This window comes from Anabrus simplex, chromosome 6 (genome assembly GCF_040414725.1).
Source record: "Anabrus simplex isolate iqAnaSimp1 chromosome 6, ASM4041472v1, whole genome shotgun sequence".
NCBI classification, from domain to species: Eukaryota; Metazoa; Arthropoda; class Insecta; order Orthoptera; family Tettigoniidae; genus Anabrus; species Anabrus simplex.
This window is the reverse complement of record NC_090270.1, coordinates 146,093,603-146,120,418: the sequence shown is the minus strand read 5'-3', so window position 1 is coordinate 146,120,418 and position 26,816 is coordinate 146,093,603. Positions and strand designations below refer to the sequence as shown.

At 39.8% G+C, this 26,816-nt stretch overlaps 1 protein-coding gene across 1 annotated transcript in view; it reads right to left on the bottom strand.

Moving 5' to 3' along the window:
- LOC136875585 (glutamate receptor) overlaps positions 1-26,816 on the bottom strand; it is a 213,125-nt gene that overhangs the window by 143,624 nt on the left and 42,685 nt on the right. Inside the window, exon 2 of the mRNA XM_067149129.2 lies at positions 24,670-24,855. The gene's annotated coding sequence lies outside the window, so the exon portion shown is untranslated. The remainder of the gene's footprint in view (positions 1-24,669; positions 24,856-26,816) is intronic.

The following is a 26,816-nucleotide window of genomic DNA, read 5'->3' as shown; positions in this document are numbered from 1 at the left end:
AAATGGTTTTCCGTGGTTTCCCATTTTCAACACCAGTCAAATGCTGGGACGGTACCTTCTGACAGTCCACGGCCACTTCCTTCGACACCCCTGCCTAGTTTCATTCATCTTCATCATTTCCATCTCTCATCCCGACGCTCAGGTCGCCCACGGGAGTCGACTTTAAAGACCTGCACACGGTCTCTCAGGAGGTCACACGAAAAAATCGGTCATTAAATCCATACATTCTTACCATAAAAATGAATTTAAATTGTATTCTTGCTCATTATGCCATCTACGAGCCTTATGATGGTTTATTATGGTGTAATACTTTACGTTGATATTAGTAATTCAAGGTTATGGGAATAGATTCAAATTTTAGTATAACTTTTACTGAAGAATGCAAGTTTCCAGGCCAGTGGCAGCACCATGGAGACAAAGAAACCTCCACCCCGTCTTGCCCCATATGTGGGGCAAGACGGGGCATTGGTAGTATGCATGTTTTTTTGTGTGTGGAGATTTTGTGTTTAACTTTTCCAAAACTATTTTAGTGCACTATGAGAAACAGATAGTGACGCAACAAAATGGAACTATTTATGAACATATTATCAGCATGTATAACGCACCTGAACTACTTTTTCCTTAGCGTCCCCATCTTGCCCCCCCTTCCCCTACTCTTCCCGTGCGGCGGTTTACGCGGGTGGTAACATTGTCCCTGCGATATTGACACTTTTGACCTCGGAAATCCGAATTCGCATGTAATCTCCGCAATGGTATGACCCATGCGCAATGCGTCGATGATTATTTCACGTTCAAAATCGGTTAACTCGCGACGTGTTGTCATCTTCACGACACTGGTGTCTGTGACAGATTGCTCAGCTACGCCGCAGCTAGCCGCAACGCTCAGGAGTCATACACGGCTATTTTCTAATGGGACACCCCTATCCGTGACCTTTGGCCACTCAGTGTATAAATAATAACATTATTATTAGTTGACAATGTTATTAACACGTTGCAAACACCTTACAAGGCCACACGACCTGCACCAGGCGAGTAATAACCGCAAGAAATCGGAATGTTGTGGGTTCAGATCCCACTAGTGTCCGATTGGTCATTTTTATTTTGACCGAGCCGAGCTCGATAGCTGCAGTCGCTTAAGTGCGTCCAGTATCCAGTAATCGGGAGATAGTGGGTTCGAGCCCCACTGTCGGCAGCCCTGAAGATGGTTTTCCGTGGTTTCCCATTTTCACACCAGGCAAATGCCGGGGCTGTACCTTAATTAAGGCCACGGCCGCTTACTTCCAATTCCTAGGTCATTCCTATCCCATCGTCGCCATAAGACCTATCTGTGTCGGTGCGACGTAAAGCAACTAGTAAAAAGAAAATTTATTTTGCACTTACCATCTCCTCAATATGTACTATATGTACTGAACACGATCGAATACGTTGAAAGTTTATTTCATGTACAGTGCGGTCGTGAACATTAAATAATTCAAAGATGTTGTTTACTACCGCACTGAAAATTTCCTTTGGATTATACGCTTGAGTGCCCATGGTTTAAAGCCTGTGAGCGTTTTGAATGTGTGAGTTCTGTCAGATAAACTGACTTACTATACTGTCTATTCCAGTGTGATACAATTGTAACGAACTAGATATACCTAATGTTCGGAAGTAGCTTCTAACTCCCTTCATGTGGTGAAAGTGGGCGTCAATCTGAGCACTAAATGGCACCAAAAAAGAGGTACCATATTATATAATTTGCACTTGAAGTTAATCGGTCATTGATGAAGGCTTCTTTATCGCAATGTAACGAAGCCAAAGTGTTCTCCTGCGCCCCGGTCTGCATTTCTTCTACTTTCTAGTTGAGTCGCAACCAGTCCACTTTCTCACAAATACATCGTTCAGTATCTGTCTCATTTAGTTCAGGGAACAGCACACTCGCCTGTTACTCTTGATAATAGGTATGCGTGCGTTGTAACATTGTCACCGGCAAACGAAAGCTCCCTTTCCCGCTTTCTTTCTGCGAACATTATTTTTAGTCCTATTTTTATTTCAGTGCAGTGTGTATGTATTGAGCCCTATAAGTGATCATGTAGCATACAATTACCTCGGCTAAGTCGACGACGTGTACTGGTAGAATCTGGCATCTCATGGTAATTTTCGGGCTCTTCACAACTTGCTGGTATGACTAGCGGGTATCTTGGAAAACCTGGCTACTTGAAATTAAAGGCTTGGATAAACTAACTAAAATGTATTAAAAAATCAAAAATTGTCATGAGGACAAAGTGTAAATAAAACAAACAACTATGACAGGAAGCAGTAGCTTTGAAACTGACTGAAATGTCTTTACAATGTTACGAGGTTGACATCAAGCGACTGAGAGCCTATTGAAACTGAAAACCATTAAAATTTCCTTGAAATAACAACAACCTGGAGGTCCCTTCATTCGTCTTCCATAAACAACCGTGGATTAATCCCTTTTGATTCCAGAAAGTGTAACACTCGGGAAACGAGCTCCAGACTTACCCATAACTAAGACTGTCCACTAACTTGATATCAACGCAGGACACCTTATTCGTCACCTGAACCCTTAATTGAATCTGAATAACCTTCTGTTCTGTTATGAACTGATCGGTATCATTGACTAATATATAAATTAAGTTACTGGGGCTGATAGCGGAACATAAATCTTCAAAGTGCGCCATTCCTGCGTCCAAGTCAGGCCGCGAAGAAATCCAGACTAGCTCATTTCCGATATAATTTCTATTTTCATTGCATCTTGAGGTCGTGGGTCCGGCGAGATAACCAGTTAGCTGTGTTTGCCGCCTGAATTCCCTTCAGCTAAGTCAATGGACGTCTCCATCTTGCCGATCAATTACTTTCGCATAGTAAAATTCGTAATCCTTAACCTAAGGTTGGCTATAACTATCTTACGTATCCTAGTATAACATCAAAATGCCAATAAGTTTGACTATAATCATTTATTTTAACTGAAAATCTTGAAAATAAAAGAAGAATGAAATACTATTGAAAATAAGTATCTCTCTTCATTCAAAATTCGTTAATCATTGAAGTAACTCGTCAAAGATCTTTGACTTTAAAAAATAAATTATATACAATTATGTACCGAAAAGTAGTCTTATAAATAAAGTTGTAGGGGGTCCGCTGTCTAATTCCTTTTGTTTAGCCAAATTTTCAAATATTTATCCGTTTTAGGTCAACTCAAGACCGAATCGGTCGTTTTTACTTTTCGTGTCTGTTTGTTTGTTTGTTTGTTTGTTCCACCATCACGTCGAAACGGATGGATAGATCTCAACCAAACTTCATATTTAGAGTATACTCATCCCGGGGAAGGTTTCGATATGCATATCATTTTAAAATCTTTGAAAAGACGGGGGTTTTGTAGGAAAACCACAACGGTTTTCCTTCATTTTCTCTTATACTATTGATTTTCTGTAAACTCTGGACCGTGTGTGAAAGGTCTCTTCATTATAAACAACTTTTGTTATGTTCATAATTTACCTTACTCTTCAAATGATGGAGAAATTTACTATTGTATGCGGATATCATGCTCTGCATTGAGTGACCGACAGACCGACAACGAACCTACAGGTTACCATGGCAACGTCTCTGACTGCTTGCCAGCAGGGAAGTAACGTATTGCCATTTTCCTCATCATTCCTTTAAATTCGTGGTTGTTCTTTGGGTAGAAAGCAAAAGAGTCGTCAATCGGCCATTCTGCGGGGTATTGGCGGAATATCATTGGAGGTTATAACTGTCCTCGAAGAGCTCAAGTAATAACACAAATATTCATCTTCTTATCTGATTACCTAAGAATCCCTGCGCCTAAATTTCTCTCCGATTACCGCTTTCTTATATCCATAACTCACACCGGCATAATTTATTGAGGAGCATTTGATTTCCAATACATTCACTTGGTATTTACATATTTGTAGTCATCCGGATGTCCTCAGTTATAATCCATTTTCTATTAATTTCAACTTACTAAACTGTATTATTTTCTTCCTTAATTACCATGTATGTATGCGAGTGTTAATCCCGAATGCTGGACACTCTTCTTTGAGGAAATATTCTAAGCTATGCAAATGTATAACTTTTGGCCCAGGAAAATTCCGAAATATGGATGCAATTTTAACGACGGTGCAGACCTTCGTTTCGGGGTCATTGGTGGCTAATCAATAAGTCGTATCACAAGTCAGGAAGCAAATGGCGTTTCATTTTGAAGAGATCTACAACTTTTGTCCTAAGACTTTTCGTCGTACTTCTATCCCTAATGCGTTAAATACAGCTGTATTTCTCGATTTCAAGTTGATTTTGTACTTTTACACGTATATGTTATCATTTGGCACACTTACAGGAAAGGTAAAATCATGACATTCGGCTCACCAGATGCAAGTCTTTTGATTTGACGCCCGTGGCTTCGTCTATCGTCAGACCGTTCTTATCTGTTCACTCTACTACGGCACATTAGTGAACATCTGTTGGAGATAGGTGTATTACGGTCGACTCGTACCATTCAGCAGTTCTCCCCACACTAGCGGACAACAAATATTATTTTCGCAGTGCTGTCTGTCGTAGACTATCACTTGTACGACTTCGAAAAAATATCACAGTCGAGATTTAGGCTTTCACTGAATATATATTCCGTGGTTTCCCATTTTCACACCAGGCAAATGCTGTGGCTGTACCTTAATTAAGACCATGGCCGTTACCTTCCCAATCCTAATCCCCATCCGTGCTTTGCCGAAAACCTTCGATGTGTTAGTGCAACTTTAAATTACTAGCAAAGAACAAACTAGCCCAGGGTACATAAAATGACATACAGACAGAACTTGTGTCATTAATAAACACCCTGAACTAATCTAAAACAACACAACAAAAACATGAACATGGCAGTGAATGCATATGCCTACAAAGTATTTCGTGAGTAGCCGCGTTCAGTGCAGATGCCGAGGTTCGAAAATGCAGCCTCCTGCTGCTGATTATTGTTTTAAAAGGAAGTGCAAGTGGGCAACCATCTTCTATATAAAACTAATCAGACAGAACCTATGGAAGGGATCCGACACTTCCAAAAATGAAGGTATCGGCCAGAGAAAAGGGGCTGCCTGGTCGAGGCGGTAAAGGCGTGCTCGGTTCACCCGGAAGGTCGTGGGTTCGATTCCCCGTCAGGAAGTCGAAAAATTTAAGAAACGATACATCCACTTCCGGCGGGTGCACATGGCCCTGAGGTTCACTCAGCCTACACCAGAAATGAGTACCATGTTAATTCCTGGGGGCAAAGGCGGCCGGGCGTAGAGCTAACCACTCTACCCCATCAAGAGCCGAGGTTACGAATAGCGGAAGCCTTTAACTTCCACCCCTCCAAGGGCCTTCATGGCCTGTACGGAGATGACTTTGCTCTTTGCTTTGCTATCGGCCAGAGATAAACAAAGGCCACGAAGGACCTCGAGTGCTCTAATACCGTCGGGGTTGAAAAAAGACCAAGGGAGATCGGATAGGATAGATGAAACAGAGGAGTCTGACACAAGTAAGTTGAAGCAATGCCAGCTAAGGGGCCTGTGGACGCCAACACACGCCCCCAAGTTAAGAGCCCCTGTGGCCTCAATTAGTCGCCGCTTACGACAGACAGGGGATATCGTGGTTGCTAATCTATCGCCCCCATCCACAGGGGGTCGTAAATCCTACTAAGAATCTTTAAGAAGGGGGCTACATATCGGCTGATCTATTACCCAATGCATAATTAAGTTATCAATAAACACGGCGTAATTTGTAGTATTTGATAATGTAAGAAGATGAATTACTTATCGAGTACATTCTTAGTGACGCACTTAAGATAGCTGTGCAATGATGAGTGCCAGATATTCTTAGTACTTATCTGAACGCGGAGAAAGGAACCCCCATACCCGTCCCTCGCGCGCTAAAATGAAAGTGCTTTAGAAAATACTAATAAACCTTGATGCGATTTAAACGAAAATCGATCAGTAAATAGAGGATGTCATGTTGTATCAATTGAATACCCATTCGACTCAGAGACGATTATCAGCGGAGCGATTTTTCCAATGTTGGAGGAGTTTCCCTCTCCATAGTAGACTACCCTCATCATCCATAAAAGGAACCCTACGAGCTCATCGACATTCAGTATACTCAGTATTGTTCCAGCCAGAGGCTTACTCTATGTTCGTCCGATATGCAGTCTTTTTCACAGTGCAGGTACGGTTTCTTTGTGTGAAGTTACAGCCGTTGTGTGTGGATGTGAAATACCAATATTAGTACTTAGTGAAGCATTAGTGCATACAAGTAATAGTATTTCAGGCTAAATGAATATATTTCTTTTTGCTATTTGCTTTACGTCGCACAGACACATATGTCTTATGGCGGCGATGGGATGGGAAAGGCTTAGAAATGGGAAGGAAGCGGCCGTGGCCTTAATTAAGGTACAGCCCCAGCATTTGCCTGGTGTGGAAATGGAAAATCACGGAAAACCATCTTCAGGACTGCCGACAGTGGGGTTCGAACCCACTATCTCCCGATTACTGGATACTGGCTGCACTTAAGCGACTGCAATATTTTATTTAAAGAGCGGGGTGCGCTACCTGAAATCGTCATAATGTAATGAGTTCGTGAGTATAGAGAACCAGTGATTATAGCACCATAATCAACGCACGTGCGGTTATCAGAGGCAATACACGTAATAAAGTAGACGTTGTCAGAGTAGCCAGGAATGTTAGCCATCAGTGAAGAGTGACGCTCAATTAGGAATAAACAAATGAGTGAATCTCTCTTTCTATAGCGAACGGAGATCAAGTAGCGGTCTTCAGGGACATTAATCGCTACTAGTGGTAGTCCATCTCGAGCTTATGACTGGATCTATCAGTGTCGTATCGTTTTGAAGTTATATAAACATTGCTTCAAGTAACCCGACTCCTAATTCTGTTTGTATGTATGTGAGTGCTCCTTGAACCCAGGATGTACAGCATCGAGATCGCGCCTGTGTGCCAGCGGGATTCCTGTGTGAAGACAACGCGGTACGTTCAGCGGCTGGAGGTAGCAGTTCCAGGACATCATTAAGTCAACGCGGAACGTGTTGAACCCAGGACCCTCTACTAACGAGAAGGCAGCTTTGAATACTAAATCCATACGGGTGCCGCCAGATGACAACAGGTTACACACCAAAATGATAAGTACATTCCAATGATATCTTAGCATGAAAATCAGCCCACGTCACATAAAGATGTAAATCTAATTTTGTAGATAAAGTTTAAAACCATGCATTTTGATTTTCTATATAACGTGTAGGAAACGAAATATACGAGTTTCAATGGGGTAGAGTTAAGATGACAGCAAACATTTCTGCAGTTAGATCGGTACCAGGAAGATCTCAGAACGATTCCCTTTGTAGGCGCTGTTTCAAGGAGATTGAAGGTGGTGAACTTTTAAGGAATACGCGTCATCATAACATCCGCTCTTTAATTGCGGCAACGCTAAAAGACCATGGTTTGAAGAGGTTCATGGCTTAGCGGACAACGGAAGCTACAGAAGGATTGACATCATTGCTTTCAAGAATAAGAAGAGAGGTTACATCATCGACTCCACAATTCGCTTTGAAAGCCATAAGTCGCAGCCCTCAGATGTTAACCTAGAGAAAAGGAATATTTACTTACTACAGGGAGAAATACCAGATAGAGGAAATCGACATAATAGGTCTGATGATTGGAGCAAGGGGAACGATTCCCACTTTTGCCGCTAATTTCTGGAAACAGATGTCTCTGCCAGTTACAACGTTACGGGAGATTGCCATCATAGCCTTAAGAGGCTCACTGATAATTCTAAGAAATCACTGTTACAATTGGGTTACCTTCAACATTTCTCAAGTACAGTGTATCTATTTCTCTTCTAAAAATAAATGTAAAAGTATACTTTGTCGCAAGGGAGCCTCTGCATGAGAGGAAGTATTTCATAAAATAAAACATTAATGCAACAATTACTATATGCACGGCTTACTGAAGAAAATATAAATGAATGAGTGGATTTCGAAACAAAATAATTAGTAAAGGGCAATGCAGCATAAGTAAGCATTATTGCATACGTATAGTAGTCAATGGGAGCAAATACATTAGAGACAATACGCGACACTCTGCGAGATATCGAGGTACAGCGATTAGAGCTCTGTCTAGCGAAGTGACCGGGGAGTTACTGATTCATAAGAGCACGTATATTTGTATGTGAATTTTTGGCGTTATTTATGCGTTTGCATTAAGTAGACATAAGTAAATAGTCGAGTGCGTCATTCCCTTATATGTCCTCTCATTATGAGTGGAAAAAATGTGTGCTGTGTTTGGCTGCAATGACTATGAAGTGCAGAAGGATTCGCTGTCTTTCTTCCGTTTCCCTCGTGACAAGAAAATGTAAGTAAATATTGTGTTTGCCTAGAGATTCTTCCAGTTACAAAGAGATTTGTATAGTACTTCCAACATTTCTGACCTCCGCGATCCATATTTTAACTGGTTTAAAATATAATTTTATTGTATAGTGTAGCAGTTAACCTTCAATACCGATGTGTTGTTGTAACTGTGATCTGTGGGTTTTGATTTAATTCAAGAAAATGCATATGCATATGTGTGTGGCTGGTTATGTTCCAAGTTACCCCATTTGCAATGCCATAATGCGTGTCAAGCACTGAAGGAAATATGGGTGATTTAAGAAATGTACATATTTTGTTGAAACAATATGACGATGCAAATTTGCTTTACCCTAATGTAATGGCAAGTATTGCTTATAGGGAAATTTTGAATGTTCTTGAGGGTAAATTTATAGATTTTCTTTCTGTTAGTAGGCTTCGCGTTAAAAGGAAAATTGTCCAGCTCTTAAATATAAATTCATTGAATCATGTGTGCAAGGAATGTGACGATATTTTTATTGACAAGTGTCTTAATCTGATGAAAAAAATGAAATGGCGTATGGCTTTTAGTGCCGGGAGTGTCCGAGGACAAGTTCGGCTCGCCAGATGCAGGTCTTTTGATTTGACTCCCGTAGGCGACCTGCGCGTCGTGATGAGGATGAAATGGTGATGAAGACGACACATACACCCAGCCCCCATGCCAGCGAAATTAACCAGTTAAGGTTAAAATTCCCGACCCTGCCGGGAATCGAACCTGGGACCCCTGTGACCCGTCTTAATCTGATGATGCAATGCTTTTAAATAAGAAAAAAAGACAAATCTAGCTGTGAAACAGCTGACCATTTCACCTCTTGGTTATATGTCTAATTTCAGTCTTTAAATAATAACCTGTCAAATTTTCATTTATTTATCCAGAATTGCTTTAGCAACTTTGAAGTTAATATCTTAGTAACACTTTATTTCTATTATTTCTATTCCGTATATGCATTTCCATTGATATTTGAATTTAGCGCTAATTTTCAGGTCACGCCACTAGAAGCGCCACTTGCGAATTGTCTCCCATTTTAACAAGTGTCACGTATTGTCTCTCCTGTATTTGATGGGAGTTACAAACTGACGCATGTTCTTAGAATGAATAATTTTGAATGGGGACTCTGCGTAGTGGTAGACAAAAATACTAAATCAAAACAAGACTTTACTGAAAATGAGCAGACTGAACTATTTTCTGAACTGCTCACCAAATATAGAGGCTACAATCAATTTGCGTACTCCTTGAGACGACCCCACATGCCACACTTTGAATACCTCTGCTCTATACAACATACCTATCAAGAGAAACGAAGCATCAAAATAAGAAGGCATTAAACCAGTATAAGGAAATTTGAAATGATGAACACTATATGGAATACTTATGAATTTTTCTGAAGTTCTATTACAAAAAAAAACCTACTAACTATACACATACCTTCAAGTGGACAAAACTATTTTTAAACTCAGGTGGAAGTATTCTGGAAGTGTTGAGAGTAATAAATGTTCAGACATAACACTATCTCGTTTCCCACACATTGCGTTCCCACAGTTCCAGTTCACAAGAGATGTTGGAAGTGACCAAAATTTTCTTTCAGACACAAATTTACACGCTTACACGTGTTTTGCGACCTCTTCTCAATATTACTCGTTTCATTTCTCGATTATTTCTCCAACATATTTAGAAATTGCTTCTTTAAGTTCATGTAAGGAATGCGGAGTATCTCTGTATACTCTTTCTTTTAAATACCCCCATAAACAAAATTCTGAAGAGGCTAAATCTGGTGAACGAGGAGGCCACAAGTTTCTCGAGATTATTCGATCACCAAAAAAATCTTGCAACATCGCCCAGGTCGCGTTAGCAGTATGACAAGTGATGCTATCTTGCTGGAACCAACAATAGTGCTCATCCTCTTCCAATAAAGCCACGAATTGTTGCACAATGTCCCTGTATACGGCACCGTCAACTGTTGCGTCAAGAAACAGAGGTCCAACGATCCTTTAGTTGCGTGATATTGCGCACCATATGTTGATTTTTTTCAGAATGAAGCGGTACTTCATGCAAGCATGCGGGTTTTCAGTTGCCCAAATTTTGTTTAGCCACTGAGGTGGAACCATGCTTCATCTGTTTAAAAAAATGTATTGTTCAGAATGGCAATCTTTCGTGCCAAGGTACGGAACCATTGACAGTAACGGCGACGTTCCCCTGGACGGCCTTAACACGAGCGTAGCTTTGCCACTTTCAGCGCTTTATGTGTGGACCCCAATTGATGCTCCAAGTTCTTGTGACGAGCGTCTTACAGAATTCTGCGGAGATTTCTCAATGTGCAGCCGAACAACGCGAAGGAAAGTGTCAGTAATTAATTTAGGTCTCCCACATCGTTCTCGCGGTTAGGGTCGCGCAGTTGTGAGCTTGCATCCAGGAGATAGTGGGTTCGAGCCCCACTGTCGGCAACTCTTAAGATGGTTTTCCGTGGATTCCCATTTTTGCACTAGGCAAACGCTGGGGCTGTACCTTAATTAAGGCCACGGCCGCTTACTTCCCACTCCTATGCCTTTCTTATCCCATCGTCGCCATAAATCGATCTGTGTCAGTGTTCATGAGGAAATCGATGTCTCCATTTTTTTACACATCCCTCATAACTTTTGCACTCAAAACAGGCCTCCAATAAAGCGACCCGTTGTGCGCGCGTAAAATGCATTGTCGCCCGCTTGAACTTGTACTTCTCACTCTGCTCAAGGCAAATGCTGCACTGTTCTGACAACACTATAACCGATTCTACAACGTCCGATAACATCTCATCAGCAAGCTTGCCAACTTATTCCGTCACATACGTGAGATACAAATTTTCAAATTCAGAGTCCGGTGACTTACTGAACGCCCTGTACATGGTCGACAATAAAGTCATGCACATGCTAAGTGATTGTATCGAAATTGAACTAGCACGAGGCTAGTGCTGAATAAAGGTTTAAATATAATGTAATGCATTGCCCTCTCGGACTTTCCCGTATTCCCTGTCGAAGTACTGTATGCATACAGAGAAAGAGTACTATTGACACTTGTTTTTTTCTTTTTTCAGGTTCAAGGTGTATTATCCAACTTGCTGGGTATGACAACAGAAGAGATCGCGATAATAAAGCAAATTAAGGAAGAAGCAATTAAGATACCGACTCATGCAAATGACTTCTACCAGAAGTGAGTACTGTGAATGCAAAATTTTTTGCTAGTTGCTTTACGTCGCACCGACACAGATAGGTCTTATGGCGACGATGGGACAGGGAAGGGCTAGCAGTGGGAAGGAAGCGGCCGTGGCCTTAATTAAGGTACAGCCCCAGCATTTGCCTGGTGTGAAAATGGGAAACCACGGAAAACCATTTTCAGGGCTGCCGACAGTGGGGTTCGAACCTGCTATCTCCCGAATACTGGATACTGGCCGCACTTAAGCGACTGCAGCTATCGAGCTCGGTTGATGCAAAATTAACAGCGTCTTTAAAAAAAATTGTGAGTGCAAAACCTCGCGGAACATATTACACATACATTTTTTCTTACGCATTTTAAAAGAAATTGTGACAGAAAAAAAAATTATAATTTTGACCATATCTCGAAACTATTAGAGCAGGTCTAGTCATAAAAGTTCACTTGGAATTTTCAAGACTATCACTCACATTTGGATGTTTCCATTAATTAGATCGTGTCTTGTATCTAATGTACATGCCGTGGAGATAAAAAAAATATGAAATGGCGTATGGCTTTTAGTCCCGGGAGTGTCCGAGGACAAGTTTGCCTCGCCAGATGCAGGTCTTTTAATTTGACTCCCGTGGGCGACCTGCGCGTCGTGGTGAGGATGAAATGATGATGAAGACGACACATACACCCAGCCCCCATGTCAGCGAAAGTAACCAATTATGGTTAAAATTTCAGACCCTGCCGGGAATCGAACACGGGACCCCTATGACCAAAGGCCAGCACGCTGACCATTTAGCCATGGAGGCCGTGGAGATGTTTAGCACAGAGTTACGACGACATAGCACCTACCGAAATTCCTCGGCAAGGAATTTGTTATATTCTTTCCACGCTGTATCATATAATTTTAGTTCTGTACTATATACCTGTGACATGTAGACTATATAAAGACAGCACAATATTTAATAAGTGAAAACCTCCATATGAAGATCAAACATATATCCACTCTTAAGACAGGTTCCCAATTAATAAACAATAAACGAAAAAATCGTACCCCACTTTGGGCCCCATAAAATTTACTTTATCTCTTTATGTAACCTTTGATTGATGAATGGTAGGTTTTGCGTTGGCGCTGCTGAAAATTGATCCCAGGGCGTGGACCATCCGTCACTTCGTCTTCGTTTGGGGTACTTAAAGAATACTAACCTACGGGCCAAGATACTAAATGAGATAACCAGACTAATTCTGTGTGCTTAATTTATTTAACAAAGGAAATCCATTTTTTTACGTCTCACCGACACTGATAAGTCTTATGGCGACGGGGCCGACAGTGGGGCTCGAACCCACTATCTCCCGGATGCAAGCTTACAGCTCCGCGCACCTAACCGCACGGCCACCTCGCCCGGTCAAAATTGATTAGAATTGAATTAAATTAAACTGTACTAATTAAAAATTGTTGAAAAATAAATAAGATTACCGGTATATAAAAAGTGAACTGAATAGAAATAAAATTATTTTTATGAGTCAAAATATTAACACAAGCTTAGAATTTTTATGCTTCTTGACCAACGTACCCTCACTCTGAACTTGAAATCAGTAAATTTATAATACATTATTCTTAATGGAGAACAATTAATTATTTTAATTATTCACAAAGTAAGTGATCCATGAATGTCAAATTAATTAAATTGGAATTACTTGAATTGGTTGAATTACATTAAATAAATCTTAATTAACTCAACTAAACTAACATTACTTGGAACTTGATCCACACAATTGTTATCAGGTTCCAAAATGTTAACGCAGATAACCCTGACATCAGAAGGATGAATGGGTAGTATGATTTCAACACCATCTAGCGGTGAACACAATTAGTTCGTAGCACGAATTACTTTGTTTACAGGATGATCGGTATCCTCTCCAGTTAACAATCGGCTTCATTACAATGCAGCGTGTTTCTGAAGTGAAATTACGTTCAAAGTGAAGCAGTGTTTTTGCGATGGAAGAACTGACTGATGTAATTGTATAAGTGTGAGTATTATTTACCCAGATATTTTCAGATCATTCAAAACATAGCTGATACTATACTAGATATGTCGTTTTAAGTATGAGATGAGCTTTTAGTGGACTTCATCAGTGCTCGCCTACATAATTATGACCTAAAGTTGCGCATTCTTCCTGAAGGACATCAGGAAAATACAGTTACTTTTGTTTCAGGAAAGCCCTTACTCTAAACGAAGAGAATGAAGTTCCCGACACTGAATCACTTAACATAATAACTTTCCCTCCTGTTGGATATGTCACAGATGAAGACTCAGGAGAAGAACATTTCCCTACAATTGACCACCTTCCAGGTTCACAGTTGCGATCAGTGTTACAGCAGCAACTAACTCTGAATAAGGTTCTCCGCTTTTTACGTGTGCAAAGATGAACTATATAAGTGACACAACTGCATTTGTTTTCACTTTACAACAAAGAAATGGGTGGGATCGATCGGGCTGATGAGAATATTTCACTCTGCAGGGTGTCAATCAGTGGAAAGAAATGGTATTTCCCCCTGATAGCACACATGATAGATTTAGCAGAACAAAATGCCTGGAAACCCTATCAGAAAGATGGTGGAAAACTAGATCATTTGAAGTTTAGAAAAAGTGTGGCCACATCTATTTTGAAATCCAATGAAAGAGTGATTTCTGGTCAAGGTAAAGGGAGGCCATCTAAAAGGTAAAGTGGATGCACGTTTTGACGGAGTGGAGCATTACGTGGCAGATCTTTCTACTGACACTCACACCAAGAAAAAAAGCAGCTTCATTGCAAACATTGCTCAAAGAAGTGCACTACAAAGTGTATAAAATGTAACTATGCTTTGCACGCTTCATGCTTTGTACCATTCCACACAAAGGTGTAAAGCTTAGAATATGATATGTGATGAGAAATTAATTACATCATTAATGAAAAATTAATTAAATGAACGTTCTGGAATTGGTTTAAAAAATTTTCAACAGTAGTTGATGATGTAGTAAATAGTGTATTTCCCTGACGTCCTTCTGGAAGGTGATGATGATGATGATGATTGTTGTTTAAAGGGCCTAACATCGAGGTCATCGGTCCCTAATGGTACGAAATGAGAAAATGGAATGACAAATTAAAAGTCTAAAATTCTCCACTGACCAGAATTCAAAGCGTGAGAACGAAGAATGAATGGATCGACATGAATTTAAAACAATCAGTGGATGCGACCCGCAATGCTTTACATTCACACAAACTGACGTAAAAGAATAGGATTACTGACCAAGGGACTGCTGCTATAGCATAACACTGAAACGATGATGCTTGCAGTCTAAAGGGGGTCCAAAATCCAAGTTATCGGCTCCTCATAACGGTACTGATCGCTAGGAAAGTAGAACCATGGTATTTGTCCTGTTGCGGTACTAATCAAAAGTAGCAGAGACTTGCGGTATTCCACACATTATTGTACTACTCAGAGGTTATGAAATTCGACATATAATACAGACCTATGTTTTTCTCACTTTGCGGCGCCGTTTACAGGCAACGCAACCCTATGGTGTTCAGCACATAAGAATACTAACCACAAGGACCTTCCACTATCCCGTGGTGTTCCTCATATAGTGGGTACTAATCACAGGCAAGGCAGAACCATGGTAGCTATCATCCCATGGTCCTGCTCATATGGTGGTACTAATCACAGGTACTGCTAAAGCCGACCGCACGGTGCTGCTGTGTGCTACTAATCACAAACCTATTTGGAACCTAATATAGTGGTACTACGCGCCAGTAAAAGCGATCCATGATGTTCTCCGCGTGGTGGTACTAATCACAAGTAGTTTCATGGTTCCAGTCATCCCTTGGTCGCCTCTTACGACAGGCAGGGGATACCGTGGATGTATTCTTCGTCGGCATCCCCCACCCACAGGGGGTTGTGTGTTTGGTCCGCGAGAGGTATTTTATTTCCCTCAAGTCCGCCGGCAAGCCGGTTAGGACCCCCCTATCCGCCACCTGGGACGCGCCACGTGGGAGTATCACCTCTCCCCCTGCTTCGCCAGCGTAGCACGTTCGTGGCCTTCTGGAAGGATACTCAATTTCCGGCATACTAAGCAAAGAATTTCGGTAAACCTTTTACTTTCGCTTCATTTACAACCTCAATGATGGATTTTCAGGGAAAAGTTCCTCATTACAAACAAAAAATAATTCATGGTTATCTGGGTTAAATAAAATAACTATCACAATTATGCACACGTAATTGTTAAGCTCAACAGAATCAGAACTGGTTTATAAGAATGATGTTATATCACTCTGGACATCTACCTCTGGACCTTCAACTATACTGGTCCCTTTTGGACTCTCATGGCTTAAAAATTCCCCTCTAAAATTATTATCCACACAAACAATACACTAGTTAACTTTGACCATGAGTATATTTTCTCTCACAATTCTCATTCATTACACTTTACATGGTTGTGATACTTATTCTTACTTCTTAAGGCCATTCGCTGTTTTTTGTAATAATAAACAAATGCTATCAACTGAATGAACGCTGGTGACATTATACTTGCCAATTAATTAATCAAACGTCAATCACTCATTAATTTCCACATTAATTATTCATCGAGCTTTAAATACGGTACCGGATTGTATAAACTGACCAGATGTCCCGGATTCGTCAGGACAGTTCCGCTTTTAGGTATTCTGTCCCGCTGTCCCTTCTAAAACTCTGGGGACGCTTAAATGTCCCGCTTTGCAGATTGACACTTCTAAACATCGCACTTCAGTACAAACTGGTAAAAAGTAGTTTATCTATTCCGATTCATTATTCACGATATCGATACCCGAAACTTCCGAACTTCCGTTTCTCGTTCAGACTTCACAATAGTTCCTGCTTCCTGGCTTGATGTGGTGTGATTTGGAACGTTTGTTTTCTTTTCTATGACTGCACAATGCCTAAACGCAAATGCATATCCCCATTTATGAAGAGAACAATATCCGACAGTGATGTTCGATGTCAGTCTTGTGGGGCGGCATTTAGTGTTGCACATGGCGGTGGACATGATATAACCAAACATTTGCAGTCTACCAAACATAAATCTGCTTAAAGTACTGCAAGTTCAAGCAAAGCATTGACGAGTTTTTTCAAGAGTGCAACACCTACGTCTAGAGATGGGCACTATCGACTGAAAACCGCTATCGACTAGTCGGGCGATAGTCCCTTCGAACTATCGACTAAATAGTCGAATGTTTTCAGTTGAACAAAAGTATTCATTACTTTCTGTCGAGAAGGCTGAACAGTCGAATGATTTCAGTCGAATGAAAGTATTCATATAACGCAACTAGTCAGTCCATGAAAAACATTCGAATGTTTCCAGTCGAAACTCTCCGTATCAAAAGTGGAGAGTCGTACTTTTACGAATTCGGCTCATTTTAACGCAATTTATCAATAATTAGAAATCATTTGTGTAGACACGCATTAAAATCCGATTTACGCACTCGTTCGTACACGGGGCTAATAGATAGAGAGATGCCCTTAATACGAACCAACATCATACGAATGGCCTTTCTTGGTGCTAAATGGACAGTGAAACGTAGAAAGACGACAATGAGCCTCTATTCCCGAACAATGTTAACAATAATAATATGTTAAACACGTTGCTGTAGTACACAATCAAGATATACTGTAGATGAGAACAGCCAAACACAATACTACCGTATTTTCTAGATTATTATTATAGTTATTCAGATTATTATTATTATTATTATTATTATTATTATTATTATTATTATTATTATAGTTATACCATAGCGATACGCTATCGTTATACCTTATGTATGAATAGGGCTTAACGTAATTAACATAAACAAATATGCAACGAAATAAAGAGCATATAAACGACAAGAGAAAAACGCCATATATCGTAGGTACATATGAAGTTAACATAATTATATATTACATATCCGAAGTGACCATAAACCGATAGTTCCATTCGCTTCCATGTCGCTGTGACTTGAGTGCGACTGAATTCAGTCGACTTGTTTTGTGCTGACTGGACAGTGAAACGTGGAGAGATGCGTGGCGGGAATGCGACTGAATTCAGTCGACTCGTTTTGTGCTGACTGGACAGTGAAGCGTGGAGAGATGCGTGGCGGGAATGCGACTGAATTCAGTTGACTTGTTTTATAAAGTAGTCGACTGTTACGATAGTTTAAACTATCGACTAGTTCGATAGTTATCAGTCGATAGTGCCCATCTCTACCTACGTCCAAGGACTTGGAAATCGCAGCTACTGAAGGAGCCTGGGCTTACCACACAGCTAAAGAAAATCAAAGCTTTCGCTCATGTGACTGCGCTTCAAAACTTCTCCAAACATGTTTCGAGCCCAAATTCAATGTGCACACACAAAATGTGAACGTGTAATTACTGAAGTGTTCGCTCCCTTATCTGAGCAACAAGTCAAACAACAACTCGGACAGGCACATTGCTTTACTCTGCTAACGGATGCCTCGAACACGGAAATGTTAAAGTGTTCCCGGTTGTTATTCGGTTTTATGACCCCTATGATGGTGTTCAAGTGAAACTGCAGGACCTTCAATCTCAACCCGGTGAAACATCAGGCATTGTTGTGAAATACTTCGGTTTTGTGGTGATAATACAAACAGTAATTTTGGAGGGTCAGCAAGGAAAGGACTTAACAATACTTTCAGGAAACTGAACAGTTTTTTGGGCAGGGACTTAATTGGTACAGGATGTGGTGGTCATATTATACATAGTGCAATACAGTCTTCTTGTGATTGTTTACCTGGTGATGTAGAGAACATAATTGTTAAGGTGTACTCTCACTTTTATATCTACACAGTCAGAGTTGAACAGTTGAAAGATTACTGTGATTTTGTGGAAATTGAGTATAAACAAGTTATTGGGTATAGCAAAACAAGGTGGTTAGCACTCATGCCGGCAGTGAAGAGAATGCTTGACATGTACCAAGGACTGAAATCATACTTCTTAAGTCAAACAAAATGTCCGGTTTCCTTGAGACGCTTCTTTGAAGATCCTATTTCAGAGGTGTGGTTAAATTTTGTCTTCACACAAGCCAGTTCTTTCCAGAAAGTAGTATTGAAAATTGAAGGTGAGCTAATTTCTGCAACAGGTTATGGAAGCCATCAGTGTGCTAAAAGACAATCTTTCAGATTTGTCTCATAAGTTTTTACCACATAAGGTAAGAGTTCTTGTTGATGCACTTGAAGATGAAGGATTAGCAAGTAGGAAGAATGTTGAAGAAGTGGCAGAAACGTTTTATGAGACCTCTGCAGAGTATTTATACCAATGGTCTGGTCATTTTAAAGACATGAACAATTTCCAATGGGCATCACTAAAAACTGTTCCTGAATGGTCTGATGTGGAAAAATGTTGTGATTTTTTGGCAAGTAAAGGATTTTTTGACATTGCGAATGACTCAGAACTACTTGATCAATTTTCCTGCTCAAAAATATCCAATTGGAATGATGCAAAAGTTTCAGTAGACAAAAGGTGGACGGAGGTTTTTCTTCACTTCAAGGAAAATATAAGTGGCACAGTATATTTTTTCTCTTTCCGTAACTAATGCTTCAGTTGAAAGAGTTTTCTCTCAAATAAACAAACTGTGGACATCTGAAAAATCTCACCTGAAACGTGCTACTCTTAAGGCTTTGTTAGTGATCAAGTCTAACTTTTCTCAGAATTGTTTAGAGTTTCATAAGTTTTTAAATCATCACCACAGTTGTTATAGCTAATTATATCCTCTGAGAAGTACGAGTAACACTGGAATGTATCACAAGGGAAGGTATTGTATTATTATAATTTTATCTTAAAATGTATAGTGGAGAAATATTGCAATACCAACTTCAACGTGTAAAAAATAGCTTTGTCAAAATTTGACCTCTCGTTTATGTGTAGGCTATCGGAATCAGCGTCTCCCGCTTTGAGCCATGGAAAAAATGGTCTGTTTATAAATGTATGATCACCAGTGATCAAATCGTCACAGTAATCCAATAACCACATTCAAATACGCATCTGTTCAGTGATTACCTGTTGGAATAATGCTGTTATTTTAAGAATGCTGTTCACACTTAGCCAGCACTAGTGGTCATTATAATCCGTATTCTATCACTGTACAACGAACATCGCGGATCAGTTATGCACACTATAAACAAAGTCAGTTTGATGCAACAAAAGCACAAATAAGAAATACCAACACACAATTAAACACACTAAAATATGAAAAAGTAAAACCCTAAAATCACATGCAATACCTGGGAAGACCTATAAAGGAAAAATACATAAAAGTACACTCACTAAACTACTGTACAACATTTAAATTTCCACGTTTTGATTTTAACATGTATTATTTCTTAATTATGATTATCATCACCTGTGTTTTATTTCCAGCGAGCTAAACAACATGTCTCACTCAAGGCATCCATTGTCCATGGCATAACCTGATTATCATGGACAGTTTGTGAATTTCAATTTTACATACAACTCAATTTCCTTAAGTAACTTTGGTCGAACACCAAATATAATAATAATAATAATAATAATAATAATAATAATAATAATAATAATAATAATAATAATAATATCTTACCCAACTATTGATTGATTGATTGATTGATTGATTGATTGATTGATTGATTGATTGATTGATTGATTGATTGATTGATTGATTGATTGATTGATCGATTGATCGATCGATTCCAAAAATACCTAAAAATCACTAAGTCGAAAGTAACTAAACATAGCAAAAATCATCCTCAAATATTCACTTAAATTTCCCTGTTATTAAAAACTGGGCGCATTAAACTGCCATGTTATTGCTCCTACTGAGCACATGTTACTATCAGCAGAGCCAAGTAAACATCATTGACTTGCGGATGGAATTTACACATATATTGTTGCGATCATCATACATCATTTGTTCGGTCTAATGGAAAGCATACCGAGCTCGATAGCTGCAGTCGCTTAAGTGCGGCCAGTATCCAGTATTCGGGAGATCGTGGGTTCGAACCCCACTGTCGGCAGCCCTGAAGATGGTTTTCCGTGGTTTCCCATTTTCACACCAGGCAAATGCTGGGGCTGTACCTTAATTAAGGCCACGGCCGCTTCCTTCCCACTTCTAGCCCCTTCCTCCCTCATCGTCGCCAAAAGACCTATCCGTGTCGGTACGACGTAAAGCAAATAACAAAAAAAAAAAAAAAAAAAATGGAAAGCATTCCCTGTCATCTTCCAACTTATTTGCCCCATTTATAAGCAACGGTATACTGAGGACTCCTCGTCTCTCTCCCCCTCTATATTTATTCCAGATATAATATCGCACTCAGTTTTAGACGCAAATATATATAAATCCATCCTCACATACGGGGATACATAACATCGCTAAGAGCCTATCATACGACTCGACATCTCTTAAAAGTCATCTGGGAACGCATGTGCTCCTCCAATATTTAGACCATTCTATCTCCATAAAAATATTCTAGCATACAACATCCGTAATATCTGGACTACATGCGCTTATTGACATTAGCTCACAGGTATTCCCTGGTATGTTCTTTAAACTTTGATCCAAATTAATTTATTTTTGACTTTAATAAACACATTGTTTTATCATTATCAAATTCTAACCGTCTCTACTTCGGGTACATTCATGACTGTTATACGGATACGGAGAAACGTTTTGCTATTATTATTATTGTTACGGGATTACCCGTGGAGCAGAAAGAGGTTAAAGAAGGTGCCGGGGTGAATGGGTCTATCTACATTATCAAGAACTGAATTAAAATTGTAAAAGGTTATATTTTTATTTTAAAACTTCAAACGTAATCTTTCACTGAGTGAACACAATAATATATTAGGTACAATGACAAACTAGAAACAAGACAAGAAAGATCCAAATTTTAGTGATTTTTAAAAATCCTGGGCTTCAAGCCCCTCGCTTCACAATTTCTGAGCTCCCAGCTCAAATTTACAAAGAGCACAAATTTATTCAAGGGAAGAAATCCCCTAATTCATGGAGCACTTGCTCCCGAAATACAATTTCTAGCCTTCTAGAGGCACTCTTTACAATTACAAAATTTGAAAGAGAGCTAACAGGCTCTCGGTTCCATACTGCCTACTCAAGGCAACATTACATCAATCTCGGGTCTCTCAAACCACCATTTACAAATGGAACTTATTTTTACAGGGTTATTAAATACCCAACCTACTGGGCCTTCGTGGAATAAGAGTAATAGGTTAAATTAATGGCCCGAACACAAAATGAATGGAGGCGTATACTTGCATTCCTTGCACTAAAAACCTAAGGGGCTCTAGACCGATGAAACAGGGGCTATTCCCAAACTACTGAGGTGACTGGAATATAAATTACTTTAACACATTACAGGCAGAAAACCGTTACAAAACGAAGTCACCTCAAACCAAGATGAAGGGGAGCTGGAGAGGGTTATTTTACATAGGCCTACCTACAGTATGAACGTGTTGTGTTGGGTATTCAGCCCGAATGCTGGTTTTATCCTCCACAGCTCCACCAACAGCTGTCATAAATAGCCTAGGCGTCACTGAAAAGGCGTACTGGGGAGATTAGGAGCAAGGTAGTTTCCCGTTGCTTTCCTCACCGAGCCAGAAGTTGCTATTACGTATCAGTCTGCCAAGCCCACTGAAATGCATGCACAAAACGACCCTATGTACGATATTTTCAAATCATTCATAACAGGGACTGGGTGCATAAGGAATGGTATTACTAGCATCACTCATACCTCAGTCATTTTCATATTGTCAAATCCAAGGATAAGACTGAAACAGGTCAATGAAAGTAACAAATTTATTCTAGCCCATACCAGAAGACATAGTGCACCGTAAAAACTACATCTCGCCAGCAAAGGCATTACAGTATGAATAACAGTTTTAAATTTATGGACCAACATATTGATGACGAGGTCCATGGTTTACAACCGTTCATCCACTGCTGCACCCAAATATTTATGGACTTAAGCTATATAAACGGAGGTTAAACCCAGAATGTTCCAATGGTTATGCGATTTCAGACGCATCTTCTTAATACACCGGTAACACTCACAATAGGAAAAATATAAATGAGACACAGATCAATTTGTGCTAATTTACACACGTTACAACTAATCTATTCACTGTAGCACTTGTCTGTCGTATTTTATGAGTTGACCGACTGGAATGTCTTATTGTGGCGGCCTTGTTTCGTCCATCTACCTCTGTATCCCCTTTCAATTCTGCTCCTCTCAATAAGGCACGGGGCTAATACCTTCAGCAATGACTCTCAGCTGTGTATGTACTAAAATGTTTCGAGACTAGCGCAACCTGACAATTCGTCTGTCATATACTGGAACAATTAATGTTAATGCACTTTGCGCCCTTGCTCTTTGTAGTCACTAATTAAAGTGTCTATAAGCATCTTCCGCAATTAACCAATATATATAAGCAGTAGTAAAACTATTCCCTACGCCGAATTAGTATAATAACCTGCTTCTCCCATACAATGTTTCTGAAGACTAAACTATGCTGTTAAGTGAAACTTCTGTGACACCGGGTTTTAACATAGACCAAGCACGGACCATCACACAAGTCATAAGACTGACTTACAGCATGAGACGCCTACATGTCCCTCATACTTTTAAATCTTTGACAAGAACTACCTTCTTTCGCCAGGGTAGGGACTTCACAGCGTCCTTCTTGGCAGATAATTGTTTTGAGATACACACTCTGACGCATTTAACTTTATAAATATCCGCACAAATACCACAGGTTACAATTTTCGACTTTCCATCACAACAGCTATTTAAAATGTGCGTGCTTCCCCAGTGATACGTCTTCTGATAGAGACACACCATGATAGGTCCATCACCAGTCACATGGTCATAGCTGTGACGCTAAAGTACTGTACATCGCACTTCTTGAAATACATTAAACCATCTTATTAATAACCCTCCTGGATCGTGCAGAAATACACATAATTAGAAAAGAGATTCTTGCGATCTCATAGTTACTCTTAATTATTGCCTGTAGTTGAAAATGTACTAGATAACCCAGGCCTGTATCATCAGGTAATTGAAAATATCGAAATGTCCCGATTGGTTAATAACCGAATTTTCTGGAACAGTTCATTCTTTCGTAGGAGAGTCGTTTCTCTGTCATTTTAATTCTCCATAATTTTATGGAGATTCCCCTTGCTTGTTTTTAGCGTATTTGCCTCATAGCTGCGTAAACCCTTATCATAAACAACAGCAAACAAATCGTGTATTTAAGTGCTTTAACTGGATTATTGGGTGATCTTGTACCTTGTTCTGTGTTGAAAGACAAATATAAATAAGAAATATGTGGAAACTTATTAATTCAATTATCATTCACCTACTTAGGATATGGGTGCAATATTTCAGCTATTATATCCATTTGCTTAACCTGATGTCAATTTTTGATGGCTACAGTACTTTTTCATCCATCTCTTGGCACAGCCCTGAGCAAAATGTAGCTTCCACCGAAGTCCCAGTCTCATCCATGGCCGTGCCAATATGGAAGCTACTGGGGTATGGGTGGTGCTGAGTAATGACATTCGGAGCACAAACAGTACATATGAGTGTTATGAAAGATGTTGCTAATACGGTCAGTTTTGCTGCAATAGCACATTGTGGCCCAGTGAGGAAAACAATGACAAACTGCCTCACTTCTCATCTTGCCTAGTACGCCTCTTGTTGGTGCTGCCATTGGTTTTGTAGTTTTCTTAAATCTGCAGAGCCTTTGGTGGTGCTATTTGAGGATCCAACCAACCTCTGGGCTGATAAACAGACAACAGACATCCATTTGATTGAAAAATGTCAGTTATATTTCCTGCTTCTGAAAATCATTCCCCGACATGCAACCTCTTACTACGCTACGCTACTGCTTTCACTAGAGTATTAACCTCGTACAAAAAGTTGCAGCTTCTAGTTAATTGCTGCTAGCTGCAATATAATAGGAATATATTTTACAATTGTTACCGTATCTACTTACGATATATACATTTGTTTCAGAGTCAAAGATTTTCTAGCTCCTGAGCTTCAAGCTATACTGCCCATAGACGATCCTCAGGAAGCCGGGAAATTTGTGTTTGAGACCGTTTTCCAGGTCGTAGGGTTCCTAGAAGACGATGACAAATTGCGTGAGGCACTGGAGTGGAAGAAAGGCAGTCCTCATATCCTAAAATCAAAGCAGGACGTAAGTTCAAAGTGGAATAATTGTTGTTCTTCACAGCTAAACAAATTTAGAAATATTGATATCAACTGGAAAGATAATAGATCACTAGCTTTGTCCCTGTTTACATATATTTAGACTAGCTGATGTACCCGTGCTTCGCTACGGAATTCTACATTGCATACAGAACTCTCGGTTAGGTAGTGTACACGTTGTAAGTAAGATTGTAATAAATCGCATAGCTCTTAACGTTACCCTAGAAACACGACGGGGTAGTCGCCAAAATTATTTTTATAATGTGAAGAATGGGTTAGGGAATTTTAATTGTAATGGTAGGCCCTCTTGCCTACCATCAGTCACAATCAAGTTGGGGAATTTTCATTATAATGGCAGACTCTCACTCTCCACCTGCTTTTTTTACATCCTCAGAAAGACTGCCTTAGTGGTTTTCCCAACTTAAATCAACATATGTCATTACAATGACACCAGTAGGAACGTCGCGCTTAAAAGCAATGCTATCACATGAAATACTTGAGCGAACAGTAGTACGCTGCCGATCTAACAGTCCAAAGTTCCAGAGCTGGAATGTCCAGGCCGCAGACAGCCGTGAGCCGTTAAAACTCTAATTTCGATGGAGGGGGGGGGGGCAAGGATGAAGAGTCCCAGGGCAAAAACTATGCCCTTTTACTCTGTGTTTCCTAGGAGTACCCGATGAGTTGGAAAATCTCAGTTCACTACACTGGCGGGGGGAAATCTGTCTTACCTGTAGGCAAATTTTTTCCTCCAAGCCAGAGGAGAAACCCCCCTCTCGGCTGCTAATTTGGAATAAAATGAATGTAAATTAAATAAAAGTGAAGAGGAAGAAACTTTTTTTAAGAAACGGCTCATTTCAGGGTTGAATTTTGAGTTATTTAGTGAATTGTGGTGCTATAATTCGGAATAGGCCGAAATTGTAAGTCTAGACCAGAGCATAAGTAAGCCTCTGCCATTATTCCGTTAATTGTGCACACTGATCAATCCAATCAGCGCGTCAGAGTAGGGATGGAATAGCTGGAATACTATGATGAACCAGTCTGTTACGTGCCAGCAGTATCAGAAAATGATTGACCCAGAGGAATGGTATGCTAGAGAAGAAAGTTATGTGACTCCCCTGCTATTTCCCGCCAACATTAATTCAAGCTGTTATACTCTGTACGCAGCAGTAATCCCATCTGTCAAAGTAGAGTGGTAGCATAAGAGACAAAGAACATCACAACAAACAATGGTCAATTTTATGAGCTTTCGATATTGTAGTCCTTCACATTTAGTTTTCTTCCGACTCTCAAATACCACTCTTATCATAGTCGGAACGGTAAAACTGTATAAAACATAAATATGATCGGAAATTGTATTCTCTATAAATTTTCTTATGTAGTACTTTTTGGTAAGGCCAATAACATAGGTATTTACAAATTAAATTTTCGGCGCCTTCCCCTAAACCACCATGTCATCCAGGTTGAATAAAATTGTTTATAACTTAGGCTGTAGTTTCTTATTTCCCGACTATATATAACGATTTTCATTAAATACTGTTTACCCATTTTCTCGTGGCTCGGCGGTAATATGGACTTAGCAACAAAAATCGAAATTAATCGATATCTCTGTTATCATAGCCGGTACGGTAAAAATGTATGACATAAATGATCGGAAATTTAATTCTATATAACTTTAGTTATGTAGTATTTATCGATAGAACCACTAATAGCACATATTTAAGAATTACATTTTAGGCCTTCCCCCTAAACTACCATTTCGCTCAGCGTGAATGAAATGAATTATAGCTTAGATTGTAGTGGCTCAATCCCCGACCTCACATACCAATTTTCATTAAATTCTCTTCAGCCATTTTCTCGTGATGCGCGTACATACATACATTACGGAAAAGTAAAAAGTGCATTTCCTTCTTACTGTGGACGCGACCGATACAG